This window comes from Misgurnus anguillicaudatus, chromosome 1 (genome assembly GCF_027580225.2).
Source record: "Misgurnus anguillicaudatus chromosome 1, ASM2758022v2, whole genome shotgun sequence".
Taxonomy (NCBI): domain Eukaryota; kingdom Metazoa; phylum Chordata; class Actinopteri; order Cypriniformes; family Cobitidae; genus Misgurnus; species Misgurnus anguillicaudatus.
Genome location: NC_073337.2, coordinates 8,354,768 through 8,379,744, shown reverse-complemented (window position 1 = coordinate 8,379,744; position 24,977 = coordinate 8,354,768). Strand labels below are relative to the sequence as shown.

General features: G+C 39.1%; 1 long non-coding RNA gene across 1 annotated transcript; it reads left to right on the top strand.

Moving 5' to 3' along the window:
- The first annotated feature begins 18,044 nt into the window (after positions 1-18,044).
- Positions 18,045-18,498, top strand: LOC129432049 (uncharacterized). The gene is made up of 2 exons (XR_008639982.2): positions 18,045-18,205; positions 18,299-18,498. It is a non-coding gene; the product is annotated as an uncharacterized lncRNA (long non-coding RNA).
- Positions 18,499-24,977: the final 6,479 nt, after the last annotated feature.

Genomic DNA, 24,977 nt, shown 5'->3' with positions numbered 1-24,977 from the left:
AAAGAAGAAGAAGCTTAGCAAGTTAACCCACAAACGAAGAAAGAAACAGCAACTTGTTGTGTATAATTTGAGAAGACCAGCAATGATGGAAGTAAATAAACAGTGACTTTTGTTGCAGTTTGAGTTAAATCACTCCTCAACTTGGCTGATCTTTGTTTTCACCGTCACAAACGGAAATACCTATGACGCAGGTTTTTTTACCTGAAGGGAGGGGTTCTGGTGGATCAATCACAGCGCTTGCGGTCCGCGTAGATCTGACGCACTGTTAAAATTTTTGCGAAATGCACGTCAGGCTACGCAGAGCTACGCACAGGCTACGGATAGAACTTATGCACGACTATAAATCGGGCTTAACAGGTCTTTCCGGTTCATAATTCTAACTGATAGACAGGCGTTCAAATATATATATATATATGGTCATTTTAATTTTTTTTTGTGCTTTACCAGCACTCAAACCGGTGCAGTTGGTTTCTTTGAATCATTGTTTGTTCTTCATTTGCCTGGTTGGATATCAGGTCTCCATTAGGTGTCGATCAGGTTTCGCACAGGGTGACCTGAGTTCCTCCTTTATATATTCAGAATTTGAATATCGTTCACGTTGACGGTCCCTCGGCTCACTGCTTTGTTTTGTTGTGTTTGTTTGTGAGTGTCAGGTAATGCTTTTGTTCTGCCATTCACACAAAAGAAAAGAAATCCTTCTGTGTCTTCCTCATCAGACAGCACTTCCTCTATTATTAAATACAAGAGGGTCTCATCCGAGGCTCCTCACATTTGTAATGATATTCTGCATTGTGAAGTGTACCAACATATTGCTTACATGTTTTTGTGTGTAGTATGGAAATGTTCACTACAAAGAACACTAACACCATGATACATTGCATTAACATTTACATTTATTCCAATATAGTGGATTATCAGTATGTGTGTTCACTGGAAATCAATCTGAACTTTTTTGCTGCTAATGCAATGAGCTACCACTAAGCAACCACAACACAAATGCAATGCACTTTACCATCACCGGGTCTGATATATCCTCCTAAAACCCAGCAATTCATTTTTGTCCTCTGTAGTGGAAATGAGTTTCAGACCTCTAAGTCAAGCACATTTTATTCAACCTATCCCAACCTATTTGAATCCCACTGTCCTGTCAAGACATCCTGGGCTTTCTATAAATACCATATTTGTGTGGACATATTTGTACAGAGCATGCAAACTTTATTTTCAAAATAACGACAATTGCAATTTTCACATTTTATTAGGGATGTAAGTAATACTTTTTCCAGATTCTATGTTTTCTTGATCATCAATAGTTTTTTCAACTTGAGGGTATAGAGTTAAAATTTAGCCAGTAGTTCAGAAATGTACAATAATTCTGACCCTTTCGAAACACGGGCCTTGTTTATAAAATGTTGCCTATATTTGATCTTACGATAATTTATCAAAAATGCTTAAGTGTGATTCATAAAACGAACGTATGCCCAGAAAACATGCGTACCCCTTTCTTTCAGATGTGAAATGTATAAATCACAAATGATCTTGAACTTGAAGCTAAGTAGTTTCAGATCTCCACCTTTAAACAATGCCTAATTAATGTCATAGACAAAAGGAGCACTTGTCTATGTTTAAACACTTTTCGAGCAGCAATGGCTTATATTTCCAAAAACCTGCAGCAAAAGCGCATACGCCTGCTCAGATCCTGACGTGGCGCTAAGCACTTTTCCACGTCAAAGACAGTTTTTATAAATATGCACTTTGCCGTGGATTTTTATCAAATCTGTGCATATGCACACTTAATAAATGAGGCCCCACAACTTTTATTTGATGCCCTTTGTAGATTTGACGTGGAAAAGTTCTTAGAGGCATGTCAGGGTCTGAGCAGACGTATGCACTTTTGCTGCAGGTTTATGGAAAATAAGCCATTTTTGCTGCTCGAAAAGGATTTAAACATTGACAGGTGCTCTTTTATATGTCAATGACATTAATTAGACATCATTCAAAGGTGGAAATCTGCAACGGTGCACATTGCGCACAATTTCAACCTTATTTGCGATTTATAGATTTCATTTTATAAATGAGGCCCCAGGACTTTGTTCTTATGTTTGTTTAACTTTTTACAATAGGCAGTTCTATGACAGATGCTCAGTTTATGAATAAAATAATTTGTAACACTTTACAATAAAGATTTATTTGTTAACATTATTAAATGCATTAACTAATATGAACCAACAATGAGCAATATAGTTTATCAGCATTTATTAATGTTAGTTCATTGTGCATTAACTATGTTAACAAATACAAACTTCTTGGAAATAATTAAAAGAAGCCACACCCAGATGAGAGGATTAGGAAATATGGTGCAATTCATTTTGCCCAAAATCAGTGGGGGCCGGTGACTTCTTTTTCCGAGGGCGAACGATGTGAAGTTTGTCACAACGTGTATGTAGCCCGTCATGTGTGTGGTTTGTAATTTCAAAATATGTGTTTGGCGCGTCGAGTGATCCTGTGTGCATCACGTGTTTTGTCAAAATAAGTGCCTGCTGCAGATGTGTCTAAAGTGTTTATGATAAAATAGACGCTCGCGTTTGCCAGATACTTGCATAATCTCATGCGTAATCAGAGTTTACTGTTAAGGGAGTGTCTTGCTTTTTTTTTTAACGTGAGCGTCTCTTTTATCACAAACGGTTTTGACACGTGTGCAGCAGGCACTTTGACAAAACACGTGATGCACATGGTTACCATGACGCAACAAACACATATTTTGAAAACACGAGCAACACACATGACACTCCGAACACATATTTTGAATTTGCGCCCCTCAAAAGAGCAGTCATGAGCCGTCACTGCCTAAAATAATGCTGAACATTTCAAAATGTTTGTAGACCAAAGCAGAACATTTGTGAGATGGAATAAGAGCAACATGTTCCTATGTGTCTCCAACAAGTCAGAATGCTACATCAAATATCATCTTAAAAATAAATAAATTAAATTTAAAAATGAATTAAATAAATGTGAAAGTTTATTCAAATGGCAAAACATTAAAGTCCTCTAGAGTGGACCTGTCATAAAATGAATTCTTTGCCCAACACTTAATTTTTAAAAGAAAAAAAAATTCCATCATTTTTTTCCTGGTTTTCAGGAGGATATTACCTAATGCTCATATTTTGGCATTCTTCCGATTTTTTATGTTAGACCTCACAACTCATAATAATATTTTTAATGAGAGAACTCTTTGACACTTTACTATCATTTCTCACTGTTTGCTTGATTACGGAAACTTGGGTGTCCGTCGAGACTCAGATTTAAGCTAATGAATCCAAAGCACACAGCTTAAGAAATTATCAGCCTCCTTCAAACAATCTGTTCACAGACAGCCTGCTAGACAGATTCTCCTAAAGCAGCAATGATATGATCAGCACACACCACATGACCAAACACTGATGCCTGATGAACATTGGAGAAATTGAATTTGATTCATTTCCGTAAAAAGGTTTGATGATACTTGTCATGGTCCTGTTTGTGCCTGCGTCCAAATACCCCCACTTGCGGTCTTTGCACTTGACCACTTGACTACTTACATGACGTATTTCGTGTATTTGGCCTAAGTGTTCAAGTGGGCGTGAAGAGCCCAAGCGTGCATGTAGAATTATTTACAACATGGGACACTTAGCAAGTGTAAAAATGTTAATCCAGGTAGTGTATTTGCACCATACTGTACACTCACCTAAAGGATTATTAGGAAAACCATACTAATACTGTGTTTGACCCCCTTTCACCTTCAAAACTGCCTTTATTCTACGTGGCATTGATTCAACAAGGTGCTGAAAGCATTCTTTAGAAATGTTGACCCATATTGATAGGATAGCATCTTGCAGTTGATGGAGATTTGTGGGATGCACATCCAGGGCACGAAGCTCCCGTTCCACCACATTCCAAAGATGCTCTATTGGGTTGAGATCTGATGACTGTGGGGGCCATTTTAGTACAGTGAACTCATTGTCATGTTCAATAAACCAATTTGAAATTATTTGAGCTTTGTGACATGATGCATTATCTTGCTGGAAGTAGCCATCAGAGGATGAGTACATGGTGGTCATAAAGGGATGGAGATGGTCAGAAACAATGCTCAGGTAGGCCGTGGCATTTAAATGATTCCCAATTGGCACTAAGGGGCCTAAAGTGTGCTAAGAAAACATCCCCCACACCATTACAACACCACCAGCAGCCTGCACAGTGGTAACAAGGCATGATGGATCCATGTTCTCATTCCGTTTAAATGCCAAATTCTGACTCTACCATCTGAATGTATCAACAGAAATTGAGACTCATCAACATTTTTCCAGTTTTCAACTGTCCAATTTTGGTGAGCATGTGCAAATTGTAGCCTCTTTTCCTATTTGTAGTGGGGATGAGTGGTACCCGGTGGGGTCTTCTGCTGTTGGAGCCCATCCGTCTCAAGGTTGTGCGTGTTGTGGCTTCACAAATGCTTTGCTGCATACCTCGGTTGTAACGAGTGGTTATTTCAGTCAATTTGCTCTTCTATCAGCTTGAATCAGTCGGCTCATTCTCCTCTGATCTCTAGCATCAACAAGGCGTTTTCACCCACAGGACTGCCGCATACTGGATGTTTTTCCCTTTTCACACCATTCTTTGTAAACCCTAGAAATGGTTGTGCTTGAAAATCCCAGTAACTGAGCAGATTGTGAAATACTCAGACCGGCCCGTCTGGCACCAACAACCATGCCACACTCAAAATTGCTTAAAAATCCCCTTTCTTTCTCATTCTGACATTCAGTTTGGAGTTCAAGAGATTGTCTTGACCAGGACCACACCCCTAAATGCATTAGAGTTAAAACATCTTTCATAATTTATTCAAATGTTTTAAATATAAATGACTTTCTTTATTGGATCACAAAAGACGACATTTCAATATTCAGGAATGTGAGAAATGATGCTCTTTTGCAGATGTCCTTTTAGGTTAGGACCAGCATGGGCAAATCACATTATTTCTGGCTAATCTAATCCAGTGATGAATGAATCTATTGTGTGAACTCTGCAGAATCTCTGAACATCACGCAGACTCTTCATCACTCCGTATGCTTCAGTATATGACACACTTGACCACTGCTGAGGATTTACAGCTTGAGCCTCAGTGCCGTTTTAAAACCCTTGAGGTACTTCATCATCCGATGCTTCGAGCATCTTTAGTTAACTGCCCGTCTGTTTGATCGAAACACTTTAACGTGCGTTGCCTCAAAATAAACCCATCCATATTGGATGAGCTGGTAATACCACCGCTCAGTGGTTCTATGTGAAGATATTAATATTGAACAAAAATACAAGAAACATGACCGTATAGCCTCATGCAAAGATATGCAGGATGGATTACTAGTAAATGTGAACAGATACTGAGGATGCTGTATGATGAATTAACATTTTACTTAAAGGCAATTCTTGACTCCCTGTTGCAGGACCCCTATTAAAATCATCTGAATCTACTAATGCAGGATGAGTAACTATAAGGAGCATTGTGGGATATATTTGGACATCCGCCAGTGGTAATTTACAGTCTTTTGAAACGATCAGCCGAGGCTCAGGAAGACACTGTGTTCCGGGAGGGAATGGCATGCAGGAAAAGAGATCCGATCTGCCTGCTTATCAAAGCACGGCAATGAAAACTTCATTACTACCCGTGCACCTCTGCCTCCCTTTAAACCACAAGCTCTTTAACCTAAGATCCACTCATCTGACAGAAGAAATCGTGTCGTGTGCTGTCTAAAAGCAGTATGGGTTATTAATGCACTAGCGCATCTGTCAGAAAGCCACTCACCTTGCTCATCTCATTTTGAATAGCGTCCTCAAGATGTGCAATGATAGATTTTTTTCCTTTTTAGACGGGAGCTGACGGGTGTTAAATTCACAAAGATGCATGAATCAGCCATGTATATGTGATCTTAAAGGATTGCTTATATCCTTTTAAATTTTAAGATTTGATACATTTTCAATTATATATTTATTATTTTAATTTATATGTAGGAAGAGAGTGTGTGTTTCTTCGTGTGTGACTGCCAGTTCTGTTACATGACTGTCAACACTGTTACTTTACTTTGGTAAAAGAGTTTTACAGTAACAAAATGGACACTGACTAATTTAGGCAACAGGAAGCCATGTTTTCAGCTATCCCTACTGAAAAATCCAGCAAAGACCAGCATAAGCTGGTGCTTGTTTTAGCTGGTTTAAGGTGGATGTAGCTGGTCTACCAGCCTGGCAAAGCTGGTCAAGCTGGTGGGTCAACTGGTCTTCCAGCTTGACCAGCTAAATCCAGCTAGACCAGCTTAAAAAGTGACCAAAACACAGCTAGACCAGCTTGCTACACCAGCAATACCAGCTAAAACCAAGCTGGGAGACCAGCTTAAACCAGCTCACCAGCTAATTCTGGTCTTAACTGGATTTTTCAGTAGGGATATAAGACACTTTTTACAAAACATACTATATTGTTATGGCCTGTAACATCTTGTGATCCATGAGAATGAGTACAATATTATTAAAGCAAATAAAATATAACTATTTACAGTAATTATGGATGTCAGTCCCAAACTTTGCATTGTGAACACTCGTTTAAAGGTTTTAAAAAAACACTTGACTCAATCCAGTGATGGGATTCGGTAAATCTCACACAACCTAAACAATTGAGAAAACATATCTTTGTAGGAAGGTTTTTATTGCGACATTGGGGGGGGGGGGTAATGCTATTTCATGCATTCTGACTTATTAACACAGTTTAAGAGTAGTAACCCTCATGCTAAACAAGCAAAGTGTCAAAAAAGGTTTGAAGCAGGATTTGCCACTTGTTTACAACTGATGGAGCGGTCCTGACTTAAAAGACCCCGTGTAGGAGTCGTAACCACAGGTGTAAGTAAATCAAAATCTCATGTGTTTTGTTTGCAATCTGCGCATACGTGCATGTAATGTAAAAAACACGAAAAAGAGCATACATTTTATGCATCAATTGGCATTGTACTACATTTTCAACATTTATAACTTTTAAACGGGCAAATGGCGAAACAACACATTAGGATCTAAATTGCATTTTTTATTAAAATAGTGGATAAAAAACAAATGGTAAATGGACTGCATTTATATAGCACTTTTTAACAGACCTATGGCCATCCAAAGCACTTTACAAGTTGCCTCACATTTACCCATTCACTCATTCATACACCGACAGCGGTGACAGCAATGCAAGGCGCCATCCAGCTGACCGGGAGCAGCTGGGGTTAGGTGTCTTGCTCAAGGACAGCTCGACATTTGGTCAGGTGGAGCCAGGGAATGAACCACCAACCTTCTGGTTTGTAGACAACCTACATGAACCACTAAGCCACTGCCGCCCAAGGATTATTTACCAGATAGAGACGTCCTGCTGTAATTGTTGCTGGCTTCTGCTGTTGTTCCTGTTGATCAATTACTGACTCAATATCCAATTCTGGATCATATGTGTAAAGGGTTGTGCACACCAAAACTTTTAAACGCGTCCGAAAACACCTGGAGGACGCCGAATCCCAGCTGTTTTTTCAGCTGAGCACCAGCTTTCTTCAGCCGTGTGGTTTGGTAGCTGCGATACTTGAGCTGTGAGCCGGTGGGTTGTTGTGATACTTGTCCCGCCCCTCGTCCACTGTGATTGGACAGCCGTGTGAGAACGGACATTGACGAGCGGAGCTTTTCACCCAAAGTTGAAAAACGAACGTCGGTTTTCAGCGCGGAAGAAAACGACTAGCTGCTAGCTTATTTGAAAAACGGCGAGCTTCCATTGGAAACAATTGAAAACATACGCCGGCCGCGGGCATAAAAGCTTTGGTGTTCACGCCCCCTTAGCCTGTATCTGACTGTTAGCCATAGTTATTTAAAGGGGACAGAGAATGAAAAACCATTTTTACCTTGTCTTTGTTGAATAATGGTAGTCTACCCGCATTCACAAACATACAAAAAGTTCTAAACATGCTAAACATCTCAGTCTCATAGAAATTCCTCTTTTAGAAATGTCAGCCAGAAAACAGCCCAATCTGAAAAACTGATGCTTATGACATCACAGGCACTGCCCCTCCACTTTAAAATAATTGGCTACATTTTTTGAGTGGCAGCAAAGTCAGCCAATCAGTAATGAGATTGCAAGTTAACCCAGTAGGGGGAGCCAAATAGGTGCAAAACCACTTGTTTAAAATCCCCCACCCTAATAGAGCTATCTGAGAGAGGCTTTTAGGAAGCTTCTAAGGCATTACAGACCCAAACAAATTTTTTTTTGTCTACATGTCACATCACAGAACAAGGGTAAATACTCCGTTCAACCATTCTATGTCACCTTTAAAAAAAAGATCATATATAAGTTTGATTTCCATCGATATAACAGCTGTTAGATTAGTATCCAAAGGCTGCACTTACTCATAACTCTTTAGCTCCGCCCACCGTATTCCTTCAAGTGTTTGTCTTTCTCTGACAAAAAAACCCCGGAAAGACTCGTCTTTCTCCGAAAAAAAAAAAACCCGAAAGACTCTTTGGACAGTACGCGTGATGCAATTTACATCATCAGAAGGTGCGTGTGTGTACTTTACGCGAAAAACCCTGCGTAAAGTACGGTCGAACAGGACAATATAGTATGTAGACCCGGAGATGCATTTCTTTTTGTTGCAATGCACATGCGTGCAACATCTGCATACACGTACAAGTCAAATAATCGATGCAAATAATCGATGCAAATAATCGAATAATAGAGGCTGTGTGTTCGACCGTGCATGTTCATTCAAGTACATGTAAAAAACAGACTATACTCCCGGCCTCTCTTGTACAGAGGCTTTATTTACTTTAAGCAAAATATAATTTCTTTTGGTTTAGTTTTGTGACAAATGTACTCCAGATGTGTTTTCACAACATTCCCTCGATCATGTATTTCTCTCTCATTTCTGTCATTCTTATATGCCCTTTTGTGTTTGATTTGTGTATTTATTTTGACATTTTCAGGCATCTAACTTCATTCCACACGCGGCTTCATTTCTGTTTGTGACACCTGCAGGAATGATCGTCAGTCAGTCCCTGCAGCAAACCTTCAGTAGACTGACAGGCGTGCATTAAAGCCAGACTGAATCCAGACACCACTGTACAGTATGTCATCCACATAGTGACAGATTTCAAAGACAACTAGCCGCGGATGCTACTGTAAAAGATAATCTGAGCCAATCAGAGATTAGCATACCGTCACTGAGAGAAACTTATGTCTTACCTCTAAAGTCATGGTAGTAAAGATAATCAATAGAGTTTATCCATTAGCATGGGCTTTTTTGCGTATATGTGCACTTTAATGCACTCATCTGATTGATAATGCTTTGTATTGATGTGCATGAATACATTTTGTCTCTGTTGGAATGTTTTTCAAGAAAACGATTTATGATCCCAGACCATGTCTGTGCCATCAGTATTTTACATGATGATAATAGCTACATCTCTATATATTTCCGCTGGGATGTGACACTCGTTGTATTTTGGAAATGAAGGAGGTACATTCGAACCATTACAGTAATTAGATAGCTGTGAGTAGAGGGGTTTTAAACGTGATATAAAGCAATCCAGTCGCTTTGAAGACATGAATATATTACAGACAGCGTGATGAGCTATTCACAATTCAATGTGTTCCCAAAACTGCATTCGGTCTTTGGAGATTCGCTATATGAATATTCATAAGCTTGCTTCAGAGATAAAAAGGATAAATTGGTATGAACTACATTCGTTTATGAAACTGTTTGTCCTCTCTGCGTCCTGAGGACATTCGTTTTTGGTAGTAAAGTTTGCACATAATTCAAACATCCACAAATTCATCTTTTTTCGGGATTAACTGTGCTATGTTTGTGAGTACATAATGCTGTGATGTCATAAGTGCTAAGTGACTCCATTTTAGTTTTATATCATAGACACTGTGGTTAAATAAAAACCTTTATATTGTTCAACATGGAGGTTTCGTTGTTTCAATAAGGCCGACTGGAAGCCACTCGTCAGGTGGCGATTGGGCCCTGGAGGACTATCGACAATAAAAGTCTGCCCGTGCAGCTTAACTGGATTTATGGCTATAAGGTGCATATCAGCGTTTTCCCTTAGTTACAGTTGCTTCAGTGCTTTGAGTTATGAGCAGGACGGCACATAAGGGCCACTCATTCCAATAAAAACCAGTATCATCCAAGCAGCTTTCATGCATGCGAGATCATGTGATCGGCTGCCATCTTGCACTGTGATCTGCATTCATGATCGCTGTACACAGAGAGGACAATAAAAGCAGTTCACAAAGACAAATGGCGTGTGTTATGTTACTTCTTCTTATGTTTTGTTTTTTATTTTATTGTTGATGCATATGTTCTCTATTTCTCTCTGCATACATACTGGGGCGTAACATTGTGCTTTGTTTGTAAGGGTGTATGGTGCACAGAGCAAACCAGTGCTGTTTGTTTGCATTGCAGTGTGCGTTTTCTCTCTTATCCGTTGTTAATCTCCAAATGAAAGAGAAATTGTGAATCGCATGTCTTTCTAATGTCTCTCCTGAACAATGAGATTAAACGAAAGGCAAATGATTCATGTTGCTGAAGTCAAATTCTCTCTAGTCGCATAAATGCAACCCTTGTAATTTCACATGTGTGTGTGTCAAAAACTCAAAACAATGTTTAGTTTCTGCTTTGTGTAGATGGTAATCGTCCAAGTTTATAATCCAGTAAGGAAGCTGGTTAAAAAGGATTTTGGTTAGTTAATAAGATCCAGGATTGTGTACTTAAATACACAAGCAGAAAACTATCACACTTGTTTAGTGAGATTTAAATAGAAAAATATTACATTTGTGACCCTGACTGTAAAGAAAAAAAAGTCATTTTATTGTGAAAAATTACCTTGATATATTTAATATTGAGGGAGAAATTAAAATGAAATTAATGGGTGAAATCAAACTTTGATGTTTGTTAACTCAGAATTGGATTTTTGGACTGGTTTTCCACCGTGATCACATATATGTGTGTATTGTGTGGTTGTAACACACGTACATTTACTTACGTTTTCATAAAAACATTTAACGCCCATTGGCCTCCGGCAATATATGCCGTGTTTAAATTGATGTACCACCAACGCCGTTTTACAGGATTTACAGTAAACACAGTAAGTACATCGAGCCATTTTCATAGCGGAGACACTCGAAATCTTTAAAGGTTTAACGTCAAGTCTTATCTTCCGGTGTTGGAGTCGCATTTGAATCCGGATCGTCGTCATTAATTACAGTAGTAACATTGGCTGTAATCGGCTCGTTCTCGTCATGCTCGCGTTTTTTTTTTCTTTTTTTTTGTCATGCTCGCGGTTCGTCTTTTCATATTTCCGCGCTTCACGTATGTAGCACGGCAACAAGGAATGACTGACGCTCATATTAGCCAATCTGCGGTCTTCATTAAACGCAAGAACTTAAAGGAATAGTCTACTCATTTTCAATATTAAAATATGTTATTACCTTAACTAAGAATTGTGCGTGCACGTAAGCGCTGGAGCGCGCTGCAACGCTTCGATAGCATTTGGTACCATTTAGAGATAAAGTTAGAAGTGACCAAATACATCAACGTTTTTCCTATTTAAGACGAGTAGTTATACGAGCAAGTTTGGTGGTACAAAATAAACGTAGCGCTTTCTAAGCGGATTTAATGAGGAACTATATTTTATGGCGTAATAGCACTTTTGGGAGTACTTCGACTCGCCTGAAAAGTCCGCTCCCCTTCTCCCTCTCATAATGGGAGAGGGAGGGTGTTACTGCACCGAGAATATACATAAAATACATTTTGTATTTTTAAAATGTCTGTATAAAAAAGGTTTGAGGTAGGATTAGGGGCCAATCAAAAGCAAGGTGGAAAAGCAAGGTGCGCCGCACTGCCTTTTTTGGTCACTTTAAAAAAGAGCGATGTGGCTTTTTCAGACTGATCTCACAGAAAAACGTCTTATAGTCACCCAAAATTTTAAATTTATTGTGTCCATGGCACGAAATGCAGGTTTGTTTGGTGCCTTGAGCATGAATGTCTTTTTCGTGTCACTCGCACAAATTTCTATAAACAGTTTTTCATGTCCGTGGCATGACTTTCTTTTTTGTTTCATTTTGATGTATTGTTTTCTCATTGTCTTTCCTATTTTCTTACCATTGTCGCTTGGAGTTAGAATCACTTTCTGTTACATTTTTAGACATCCTAACCCAAACCCCAACTTCAGGTGAGAACAGTTTTAAAAGCGGAAGAAAAACATGTAGAAACCAATAATAAAAGTACATCCTAACCTAAACCCCAAATCTATCCACCCTACTCCAAGCGACAATGATTTAAAAATAGGTGGAATTTTTTTTAAAAACAATACATAAAATGACACAAAAAAGAAAGTCGTGCAACGGACAGGAAAAACTATTTATAGATATTTGTGCGAGTAACACAGAAAAGACATTTGTGCTCAAGGCAGGAAAAAAAAGAATTTCGTGGACACAAATAAATCAATACAATTTTGCGTGACCATAACACGACTTTCTGTAAGATCATGTTGGGCTTTTTATATTGCTAGGCAACCACCGATGCAGCTGTCCTGTCAATCAAACATTGAAGCGCGAACGCTCTTTTGCTGTTAACTGTCATAATAACAGAAACTTTAAAAAGAGGACGCTTGAGAGGTTCACAAACACACAAGAAATAGTGACTGCAGTCCGGTTGTTCCAAAAACCTGTAAACTTCCGTCACCACAACAAAAGGCCCGCCTCTCCCCTCATTTGATTGGACTATGGAAAGACGCGAATGACATTGGGCACTTTTCCTCTCTCAGCGCTCCTTCAAAAACACGTGGTGTGGCAGGCGGCAAAAAAACGCAAGTGCGCATATCGCTCACTGCCTATCACTATCGCAACAGTCATAAATGGTAACATTTATCGATAAAATGGTTAATGGGAAATGATACAGCTTTGTGATATGAAAGATTTGTAAATATTTTAAGTATTGTAGCTGTAAAAACATAACAATACTACAATTAAATGTTGCAAATTTGTCCACTTCAGCATCTGTCCAAACCTACAAAGTTTTGTGTTTTTGAAAAGTACATATTAATACAACAGTGAGACCAGGCTGTGTTTTCGCAAGCAGGGTCAAAATTGCCATTAGATTCATTTAAGACCAAATCATCTGTGCAATGCTATATTAATGTTATAGCTCTCTTACCATATTATGTACTGCAGAAGCAACAGTCTCATTTCCCTATTAAAGGAGTATCAGAGAAATATTGCTTTAATGAATCATTCGTAAGACCACATTTATTAAAATAGAAACTTTTAAGGAATAAAACCCTACTCTGGCTATGCTTCGTGGCTTTATGAAGTATGCATACTACACAGTACAAGTATACAATTTTTGCCATAGTGGATTCCAAGCAGTAACCCAATAAAAGCGACCCATCCCAGATACAAATACAATCAGCCTGCAGGAAACAGCAATTCAGCCGATCAGGATCAAACAGAGGAGTCATTTGATTGAATGTCCTCACACTGCGTTCAGTTGAATGATATAGCTTCAGGGTGTCTGTAGCTGAACGTTCTGTCCAGAAGAGCAGAATTCAGTGAGATGGCTTTTCACTGGGAGCCTTTTCAAGCATTAAAAGCTTTAAACTCTCTGTGCTCTTCCGGCATCATGAATAAAACCTCGGCTTTTCTGTTCCGAAGCGACGGATTGGACGTCTTCGCAAATCTCTTCGGAAGTATTTACGTAAAAATGACATGCACTTGTTCAAGGGTGAATCCAAACCCTGAGTGAAAACCGTACCATTATTGAACAAAACAAGTTAAACAAATAATATTTAAAGAAGAATAAGAACTATGATGTTGTGAAGGATGTGTTTGCTTTGGTTGGTAAAATTTTCAACTTTGTTTTGGTTTCTTCCCTACATAAGCCAGACAGTTGTGAACACCCTTAAGACAATTACTTTATGAAGCTGAAGTAATGGGTGAAAATATTATTTACCAGAAATATTTATTCCCTCAAGACTGAATTTTCCTGGCTGTCTCTTTTGCTTACAAAATCTCTAAAAACAAACAACGCAAAAGGTCATCCATTGCCTCTTAGCTTTAAGCACAAGAGGTCAGACAAAAACAGACGGTTTTGGTCAACATGCTTTGATTTCACAGGCCATTAAGTCGAAGTAAAATGTACCATCTGGATGATGGCCAAATCAGCATCGATATCTGCGTTTGCTTCTGCTTTCAATCTGGTACAAGAAAACAGCTCGAGAGGTTTCTGCTCAAGAGACCTAATGGAGTTGTTTTATTTAAGTATCAGATTGTCAGACGTTCTCTTACAGTCTTTGGGAGACAATAAACAAGAATGCCATGGTCACGAGCCTGAAAAACGTAGACAATCAAGGAATTTGTGAAAATGGCATATTAGTGATAGATTTACACTTAGTAAAAATATAGAATTTTTTTTTATTTACACTAAGTGGCAATATAAGAATTTCAGCAATATGTAATTAAGCAATTGCTTAATATATATATATATATATATATATATATATATATATATATATATATATATATATATATATATATATATATGTATATATGTATATATGTATATATGTATATATATGTATATATGTATATATATGTATATATGTATATAAATTACTTTGATTCTTAAAAAACAAACGCTTATTTCCACTTTTCTTTACATTTATTGAAAATAAATGCCTTTTCGATGTCATATGTGATAAAAGGCAGATTTGAACCAACGACACTGTATCAAAAGCCAGTTCCACGACCCATACGCTCTACTTCCTGCGTCGCTGAAGCATTGTTTTAGCGCATCTTTTTCTCCAACCAGACATTGGTGGACGAAGCTTGTTTAAATAGCGCTATTTAAGAAACGCTATTTACACCGAATTTTTAATTTAGACATGGAAAAAGTGGACAAAAACTGTTAATAAAGTCATGTAAGTTTCAACAGAGAACAAATGTTCGCCATACCTGTAGCAACATTTTGGGAAACCCCTTAGCGTTACTGTGTCTGAGGCATAAATACAATGATGACGTATGGACCAGGATTTATAAAAGGGGCATCTGAGATAGGCTTTTCAGCTTAGAGCACCGAAGCAAGGCACTAATAGCCTGGCTATCACCAGACCAGTCTCATAGAGAATAAGACGTGGTGTGGGAACCACATGATGATATTAAAGGTATAGCGGAAGATTTTCTTTTTCCGGGTGGATCATCTATATCATTGGTCATCCCAGATGTCAATCATTCTGATTATATGTTGACGTATAACCGTCGTACGTGCTCGCCTCTAGGTTCGCTTTCTGCACATGCGCACTTTCACGTGTATGTGTGTTGTGCTACGGTTTGAACCATTCATTGAAGCTCGCGTTCTCACTTTGTTTTTTTCAAAAGGTCTGAGGGTCGCAAGAGAAAAAGTGTCTACGAATTGTATGACAAGAAGAGAAAGGACTATGAAGAAAGAAACAAGATCAGAGTGTTTATGGGAGACACGCTGGCGTGAGCTAATAGGACAGGTTGGGCTTCCCATGCGAAGTTTCTACTGGAAAGGTACATTTTGTCATGCTATTTGGAGAAATCCATTTAAAATCACTGCTAGTAAAAGTTGATGTAAGCTATGATTAGCGATGCTAGCCCTGGCACGAGTCACGAACCGCACAGACACGGTAAGCAACTTGTAAACAGAGCGAAGAGAAGAACTGAGCTCCTGCATGCGCTCTCTCTGTCTCGTGCACGCGTTTAACAGGCGTTCCCTCTCGAGAGGAGGTAGAGTGTTGGGCGTGTGCATTTTTTTAAAAATGTGGAGGGGCGGTTCTTTTAAATAATTCGGGAAAATCTTCCACTATACCTTTAATAAATAGCACTTACCATTTATAAGTTAAATGGACTTTGTCGACGACGATACCTAGCAGGTTGGTCCTATAAAACTCTGTGGCTATCATGTCTTGCCAAACATATCCAAACATCCTTCTTGTTTAACACCAAAAGTTGCACTTTTTTTAAAAATAAACTTGCGTTCAAAACTACTTAGAAGAACACTGTCTAATGCCGGGTGCGTGATTTTCAAACTAGTCGGGTCAGCTGTGGTTTCACACTGCGTGATTATCTGGGGAAGCATTAAGTTGCTGCTGTTTCAGACGGCATAATGGATTGACGACAAGGGTTTTCATATTGCATGACTTTACCGTAAGAAGAATTGGCAATAACTTTGTCCCGATCTGCAAACTACGTCTCACAACCGTAGTGACGCGAAGGAAACAACGCGATGTCACGCTTGCAAGACCGAAGTTCTCACGTGAGACTGGAATTATTATAAAAAATGGTAGCTCGCAAGAAGCTTACCATACAAATTGCATGTGCACTCATTTGCAGCAGAAAGAAGAAGAAATAAAGATTATGAAGGAGGAAATGTTTTGAGAGACTCCTCTCCGAACTTCCATCTGCCTTGTATGTTGCTCTCTCATTGGCTGTAGGTCATCGCCAATGTTATTGTCAGTCAAAACACATTTCACACGGCGCGATTTTGAATCGCCGACTGGTCCAGATATTTAGCATGCCAAATATCTCATGGGTGTCGGCGACTCGTCTGCGATTCTCTCAGAACACGTCTTTTATAATTCACACTGTGTCACTCGCGTGCACAACCATCTATTTGCCTGTGATTTGTCGGCGATTTCTCAAAACCTGTGGGTGCGTCAAAATTAGGGCTACAATCGTGCATTCTGAACTCAGCATAAGGCTGCATCGAAAAGTAACTTCGCGTCGGCTGCCGGGTTGAATAAACAAAACTGCTTCGGTGTGTTGCATAGACATCGTCATCGTCTTGCTGCCCCCTCCCCGTTCTGTGATTAGTTCCCATTTCAGGGGCAAAATAGGTCCATGGTTTCCATGCTAGACTTGCAGCGTGAATAAATTTGCGCGCAAGGTAGCATATGGAGACCCAGGCTAAGGTCTAGATCCGATCCGGTCGTGATGCGTCAGCGTGACCCCACGCAATACGTCAAGAGGTCACAGAGGACGAACGCGAAACTCCGCCCCAGTGTTTACAAGTGTGGAGAAAGAGGACCGTTCCGACGTTGTTGTATGTCAACTGATACTTATTAATGTCTTTGTGTCAGTTTATTGTTTACAATGGTCCGCAAATGTGTGTTTTATATATGTAACATGTGACCTCCCTACGTCACCACGCATTTACGCTAGGTCGCGCTGGACCGGACCTAGACGAGAAGTTGTGGTTTAAAAGTGGATATTTTTCATTTTTCTTGTCAAAAATGACAATCGTTTCGCTAGATAAGACCCTTGTGCCTCGTTTGGGATCGTTTGTAGTCCTTTGAAACTGTTAAGTGTTGAGTTAAGTATTAAATGTTGGGCTCTATTAAAGTCCATTAAAATGAGAAAAATCCTGCAATGTTTTCCTCAAAAAAACATACTTTCTTCTCGACTGAACAAAGAAAGACATCAACATTTTGGATGACATGGTGGTGAGTAAATTATCAGGATTTTTCTTTTAAGAAAATGGAATATTCCTTTATGGGAACCAGGGTTACAGAGATGTTTGTAATTTTGCCGAAATCTGAAATATTTTATTGTCAATCTCTAAATGACTCAGAAATCTTGTCAGCAATTCCATTACAAACATTATAGCTCAGATCATTTGCTTCTGATAGAGTTTAATGTGAAACGATGGCAAGCTTAATTTTTTTTTAAATCTGTCAAACATAATCTCTTCTCAGGAGACACGGGTGAGAATTGTCAGGTTTTCGTCATGAGACAAATCTGAGAAAAAGTCTTTGCCTTCCCTTCAATCTCAATGCTGTCTAGAAATAACAATTAACATATTGTAGAAATCTCTCGCTGATTCCTTTTCTTTCTGATCAAACACGTCGCTGGATTCTCATCACATTACACTCCATTTCACCTAGTTTAGAAACTGATTTTCCTTTCATTAGCTTCCTACAAATGCTGTGATAATTGTGTGAGTATATAGAGTCCACCTCTTCATCAGCACACATTAAAGAGCACTAAGTGATTTTCAAGGCAATGACATGTGACACTTGAAGGTATCGGAGGCGCGCCATGCGGTCTACTTGAAAGACTTGCGGTTATTTTCATGCCGTATCTAAGCGAGTATGTAAGGTAAGTACAGGACCTAAGAACGTATTGAGTTACACATCATCTTTTATGGCTCATTATTTTGTTTTGATTGCTATTTCCTCTTTCCACACACAGGACGCCCAGCATTTGCTACCACCATTAGCTTAAGATTCCTGCGGCTGGCATCTCTGTAATGCAGCAGACGATTAATTACCCACAGCTCTGTTTCTTATCGATCTGCTAACCCCACCACCAAAAGCAAGACATGCCAGAAATGCACACAAAGGAACCAGCCCGACAAAAGACCAATAATAACCATCATATCACCTCGTAAAAGTGAAATGGTTTCTGTGTAAAGGTTTTTATATTTTAGAAATGTATACAGTATATTTGAGGCATCTCAATTTTTAAATGGCACAGACAGCTACATTCAACCCAAAGCTTCATAGCACCTAACGTTGAAATGGTTATATTTAAATGATTTAACAAAGCTGATATCTCCATCAATGCACACCTGCCCAAGGGTCAAACAAGCTGTCTAACACTTCACAGCGAGTTTATCATGAGCAAGAAAACAAAATGTCATGATAAAATACCAAAATGTTCTGTTTGAACAGCTTTTTAAAGACATTAAACTTCTTCTCAATTTCTCTTGAGCACGAGCAGGTCTCTCGGTTATCATTAAAACACATCCATTAACATTGCAACACATGTTGCAAAAGGCAAATTGTTGTGATTATATAAAATTCATAAAGCAGCCAGCTGTTTAATATTTCAGTGGTGCTTATTCTGTTCCTGACACTGAAACGATGAGGCCGTGTGAATATTTTTAAAGTGGTCTCCCTTATACAGTATGTGACACATAATGTCAAATAACTTGTTTTGTACTGCAGACACATTCGGAGTGAACTGAACCCCAAATCAATCACGGTGAAATATTACTCTGTCAAACATTTCTTCAACTTTTCATTACAGTAATTGAAGACGCCTTGTGCTAGTAGAGAGACTGCTGGATTGTGACAGCGTTTGTTTAAATGAAGAGAAAATCCACCAGATCTGTGGCTTTAATGTGCTTGTTAAACCTGCATGATTAGAAGCTGATCGAGATCATGAAAGACTCACAGATCATTTTTCGACCATCAAAAGTCTTCAATACTTCACTAAATTCCTTCACATTTATCTTCAAAAACACATAACCCGGGTGCACGGCCAACACGTTTGGACATCATTTTTGTTGTAAGAGGAAAACAGCCTCTTCCTTTAAAGGAAAACACCAAAGTTTTCCAATATTTTACTATGTTCTTACCTCTACTTAGACTAATTTATACATACCTATCTTTATTCAATACGTGCACTTAATCTTTGTACAGCGCGTCATGAATGTGTTAGCATTTAGCCTAGCCCCATTCATTCCTTAGGATCCAAACAGGGATGAATTTAGAAGCCACCAAACACTTCCATGTTTCCGTATTTAAAGACTGTTACATGAGTAGTTACACGAGTAAGTATGGTGGCACAAAATGAAACGTGATGATTTTTTAAGCGGATAAAAATGAGAACTATATTGTATGCCGGAAGAGCACTTAGTTTGCAGCACGTCAGTAACATCATCACTCCTGACTCCTCCCCCTCTCGCTCAAACTTCTGGCAATATTACTGCGCCCGAGGTCGAAGTGATGCAAACTAAGTGCTCAAATATGTGGCGAAAGAAAGTAGTTTCTCTAAAAAAAGAGGCTTTAAAAATCACTCTGTTGTTGTTTTCTTTCTCAAACTTGTGCCGTGACTGTCGTCGAATTGTTGTATAAACGCAATATCGCTCTCTGAGTCGTGTGATATAGCTCTATATAATCACGGCTGTGATAAGGCCAGAGGCACGAGACAGCAGACTCTAAATTACACAACTCCGAACACAATATATTGCTTAATTAAAATTGCCACTTTGTAGGTGTGGGCAAAAATGTGCAGTGTCCTTTAAAATGCAAATGAGCTAATGAAATGCAAACACTGATCGCCATCAAAAAGTGGTTTGTTGAAGCTCAATTGTGCTGTCAATAATTTCTCTCTCTTTTTCTCTGCACTAAATGGCAGTGCAGTGGTTGGATAGTGCAGATTAAGGGGCGGTATTATTTATTGTAATAAAATTTCAATTACCTAATTTTACACATGCTTGCAGAGAATGGTTAACCAAAACTAAGTTACTGGGTTGATCTTTTTCACATTTTCTAGGTTAATAGAAGCCCTGGGGACCCAATTATAGCACTTAAACATGGAAAAAGTCTTTTTTTCAAACCGCTGGTTTATGTTTTAACTACTAAACCAGGACATGCATTAACTTAGGTTACCAAATACAGCCTTAGCCTATTGTAAAGTATTTTGCTCAATCTCAATACTTTGTATAAACCATATAAACCAGTAAACATGCTGAGTTTTGATACCCTCGTAGATGTTCCTCACTGAGCTGGCATTAAGATGCAATATCAAGTTAGCTTACCTTGTATATTTTAACATGATCTGTTAATAATAATAGTAATTTAATTTTAACTCATTTGATTGAGTGAACCCATTCCCCAAATAATTCAATTGAGTAATGGGTCTCCCGAAAACTTGTATATTTAAGTTCACTGAACTTGGTGGTCATGTAGACTGAACTTAAATAGTTAAAGTCACCAAACTTGAAGTTTGTACAGTGCACTTACAATTAAGTTCACTTGGTGTTCATAAAGACTGAACTTAAATTGTCATTTACATTGTATAACAAGATGAAATGAAAGAAATTCATGACTGACTTTGTGGCAATGAATGAATGAATTAACTTAATTCTCCACAGCAGCAGACAACATTGTTCACACAGATCTTCATTATAGTGGAGTGAAATACAATGAGTGGAACAGGATCCATGTACGCTCACCTAAAGGATTATTTCTCATTGGGCATCGTTTAAATGCCACGGCCTACCTGAGCATTGTTTCTGACCATGTCTATCCCTTTATGACCACCATGTACTCATCCTTTGATGGCTACTTCCAGCAGTATAATGCACCATGTCACAAAGCTCAAATCATTTCAAATTGGTTTCTTGAACATGACAATGAGTTCACTGTATTAAAATGGCCCCCACAGTCACCAGATCTCAACCCAATAGAGCATCTTTGGGATGTGGTGGAACGCGAGCTTCGTGCCCTGGATGTGCATCCCACAAATCTCCATCAACTGCAAGATGTTATCCTATCAATATGGGCCAACATTTCTAAAGAATGCTTTCAGCACCTTGTTGAATCAATGGCACGTAGAATTAAGGCAGTTCTGAAGGCGAAAGGGGGTCAAACACAGTATTAGTATGGTGTTCCTAATAATCCTTTAGGTGAGTGTAAACTACAACTAACAACAAAACTGCATCAATAATACCACATAAAGTGTAAAACTGTTCATAGAACCCATCAGTACTTCTTTAAACAAGCTTAGTTTAGTAATGTAACTAAACTGAAACCTCAACAATACGGCATCAAGATTAACTTGCAGATATAAAGTCATTTCCACAACTGTTGTCAGTGCACTGAACGCTTGTGCTCGCACCGAGAGCCAGCAGATATTTTGAACTTTTGGCTGCCCTGTGTAAAGGTGATGTTTTCCATTGTCATATCTTCGGAGGGAATATGTTGAAATGTTCACTGGCATTCTGCGTGGAGGTCACACCATTCCCAAGAGCTGATTTGTTGACTCCTGGGCCCACGGCCAACATCCTCAGCAGATGGGAGGACCGTTCCTGCTTGCGACCAGTTGGACAGACCTTTCACAAAGACTAAAGATCAATCGCGTGTGTTTCATATTATAAACACAGCAAGATGCCACACCGAGCCTGTGAGGTGTTTAAATATCTCCCTTTTACCTCACCTCAGGGCACCGAGAGCTGGACGACACCCAGCGCCGTGTGGCTCGACAGCAGTTTAGTACAGATATGGATACAGTGCTAATGATTGGTCTCCTGCCCACACGGAGCCTGGCGACCAATTAGCATTCAGTTCACACACAGCGAGACTCGGGTACCACACAGCTCGTACAACACCTCAGCGTTTCCTTTCCCACACTCATCCGTTCACACCTCGTAAGGAGACATTGAGCAGGTGCCAAAAACTGTGGCTCTATTTAGCACCTAAATTCATATTGCAGTGTGATTTTTGTATGCCGCCTCTAACATTATTTTTATTTTTTTTGCTGAATGTAACTGCATGAGTTGAATAAATGCTGTTTATTCTGCTTATAGGTTTCTTCATGAAAGAGCAGCACTAACTAACCCCACAGGAGGTGCGATTATTATCAATTTCTCTGCGCCTGAGCGATGTGTCGGATCTGCAGACAAATCGCTATTTCCAAAGAAAGCTTAGAGTCGACTCGTCTGGTACTTGTGTTGAGTAACTCAGTGTTTCAACACGAATGTCCGTTTTTTCGGAGAAGTAAAGTATGAGATCATATAGCGTGTAAAAACACCATCATCAGCTAAATGGCTCATTTGTGTTCTTTGCTGACCCTTCTTCACACATTCATATCTCCTCAGGACTCAACCCATGAAAGATGAAATAGTTTGGGGTGATGAGACGGCACAAGTCTTTCAGGATTTGGAGAACGGGGACCCTGGGAATTACGGTATTATGCTGTGCTTGACACGGAGTAGAGGAAATTGCTTACAGTGTTCATCCCTGACAAGACTTTTGTGCTGAGGCATGGCAGTTTACACAGTCTGATGGAAAATATGACTATGTGCTTCTGAGCCCCGTCGTAGCTCCAGGGCATTACCCTGGCATTTGCCCACCGAGTTATTGGCCGTAAGCATTCTGGTTCTTATTAGCATGTATTGACCCGCTTTTGCTCACTGGAATGCAGTCAAACCATTCAATGCATGCAGGCAGGCCAAAAAGTGAGAAATGAGCAGTTACCTGTAGGCTGGGGATAATTCAACCAATCAAATTTAAAAACATAAATGCTTACATGCGTAGAAAACATGTGGGAGACAAAAATGCACAATGGTTTATAAATATTGCCCAGCGTGATTTTGCGTCTATGCATTGACTTTGTATCAGGGTTCCCACACCTTAGTTGTCTTCAAATTCAAGGACCTTTCAAGGACTTTCCAGGTCCAATACCCTCAAATTCAAGGACTAAATGTGGGGACACATTTCAGGGACACTTTGGGGGCGCCTCCAGTGGTAAGTGCGTCTGAATGTGTATATCAAATTCAACCAATGGTGAGGCTAAACGACAAAGACAGGGTGACGCATGAGCCAGGAAGTATATCGCTATCTGAAATATTACCAAAGACGGCGTTACAGGGACGCAGAAAGTATTGCACGGGAGATGCAGCGTCTCGTTCCCTTCTCAGGGAACAACAGTTACATATGTAACCCGAGACGTTTTCATGTGTCAAACAAAATTATGCAAAAAAGCATTTTGGTATAAATCAACATTCGCATACAGAAGATATAAGCATTTAAAGCGAACAGTTTAGCACGTGTGCTTAAAAGGCTAGATATTTTATGATATTATCCTACACTACACAGGGAATAATATGGATTTTTTCTTGCATAAAATAGATTCAAGAACTTTCAATGACCTGTATCTATGTATGTATATTTTCAAAAACTTTCCAGGGCCTTGAATTATTTCCCCCAGATTCACAAACTTTCAAGGACCTGTGGGAACACTGTTCTATGTAATCTACTTGTGCAAATCGTTGAATTCGCATTTGGTGTGTACGACCCATTAGGCCGTGTGCCCACGAAAGAGTTTCAGCCGTCCAATCGCAGAAGAGGAGGGGCGGGACAAATACCACACCAGCCAACCAGAACACTGTAGAATGACTGATGAACAAAACATAAGGATCAAACCCACCAAAAGTGCTCAGCTAAAGAAATGGTGCCAAGAGTTTACAGTTGGCATTTTTAAAAGAGCACCTGCCGTTTTCTATCGCGTTTAAACACTTTAACTCTGGCCTAACTCTGTAACTCATCGGCAGTGATTGTTAAACAAAGCAGTCTTATTTTTACCATAGTTTTTGATATGAATGGATATGATGCCAAGTGCAAAATAAACAGATCATTCAACGTGACGTCAAAGAGTATAGAAGCACAAGAGGGGAAACTCTGATTCGTTTTTGGCAACAGTCACTAGTGGTGCTTCAGTAGCGCGACCGCCATTTTGAAATGAAAATTTTCGCAGCCAATTCATTCACAATTCATTCTCTGTAAATTTCACAGCCAGATCAGAAGCGCAATCGTACGTTTCTTAAATTAAAATTTTGTTCACTTGCTACACCTACACGAAACGCTGTATTGTCTTGTATGTATGTGTTGTGTTGTTGTTGTTGTTGTTGTTATCAGTTGTGGAATCCAATCATTATATAGATATACATTTGAGGTAGTTTTTTCTTGCTTTATTATGTAATTCTATTTTATGCTACTTTACACATTTACTATTATTATTAGTTACCAACTCCACTAGGTATGAAATATATTTATACATATTAATCCCGCTACAAACATGATAATCTTATGCATGATGCATTGCTCTGTCTGTTATCCTAAAACTGTTTTTTTTTTACTTAATCCATTTCGAGCAATTCTGATGTATATGTGTGTATATGTGTATGTATATGGAGCCAAAATTGTATGTGTGGGTGAGTTTATGTCGGTATGTTTGTATGTAAAGTTAGCCTATAAAAGTGGAAGACTTTTAATGTACAAAGTAGCTGATATTGCCATCACTTCTAGTTGACTCCCGAGTCGCTTTCATTCCAAAATGGCGGATTTGTAGGGCTGCTGCT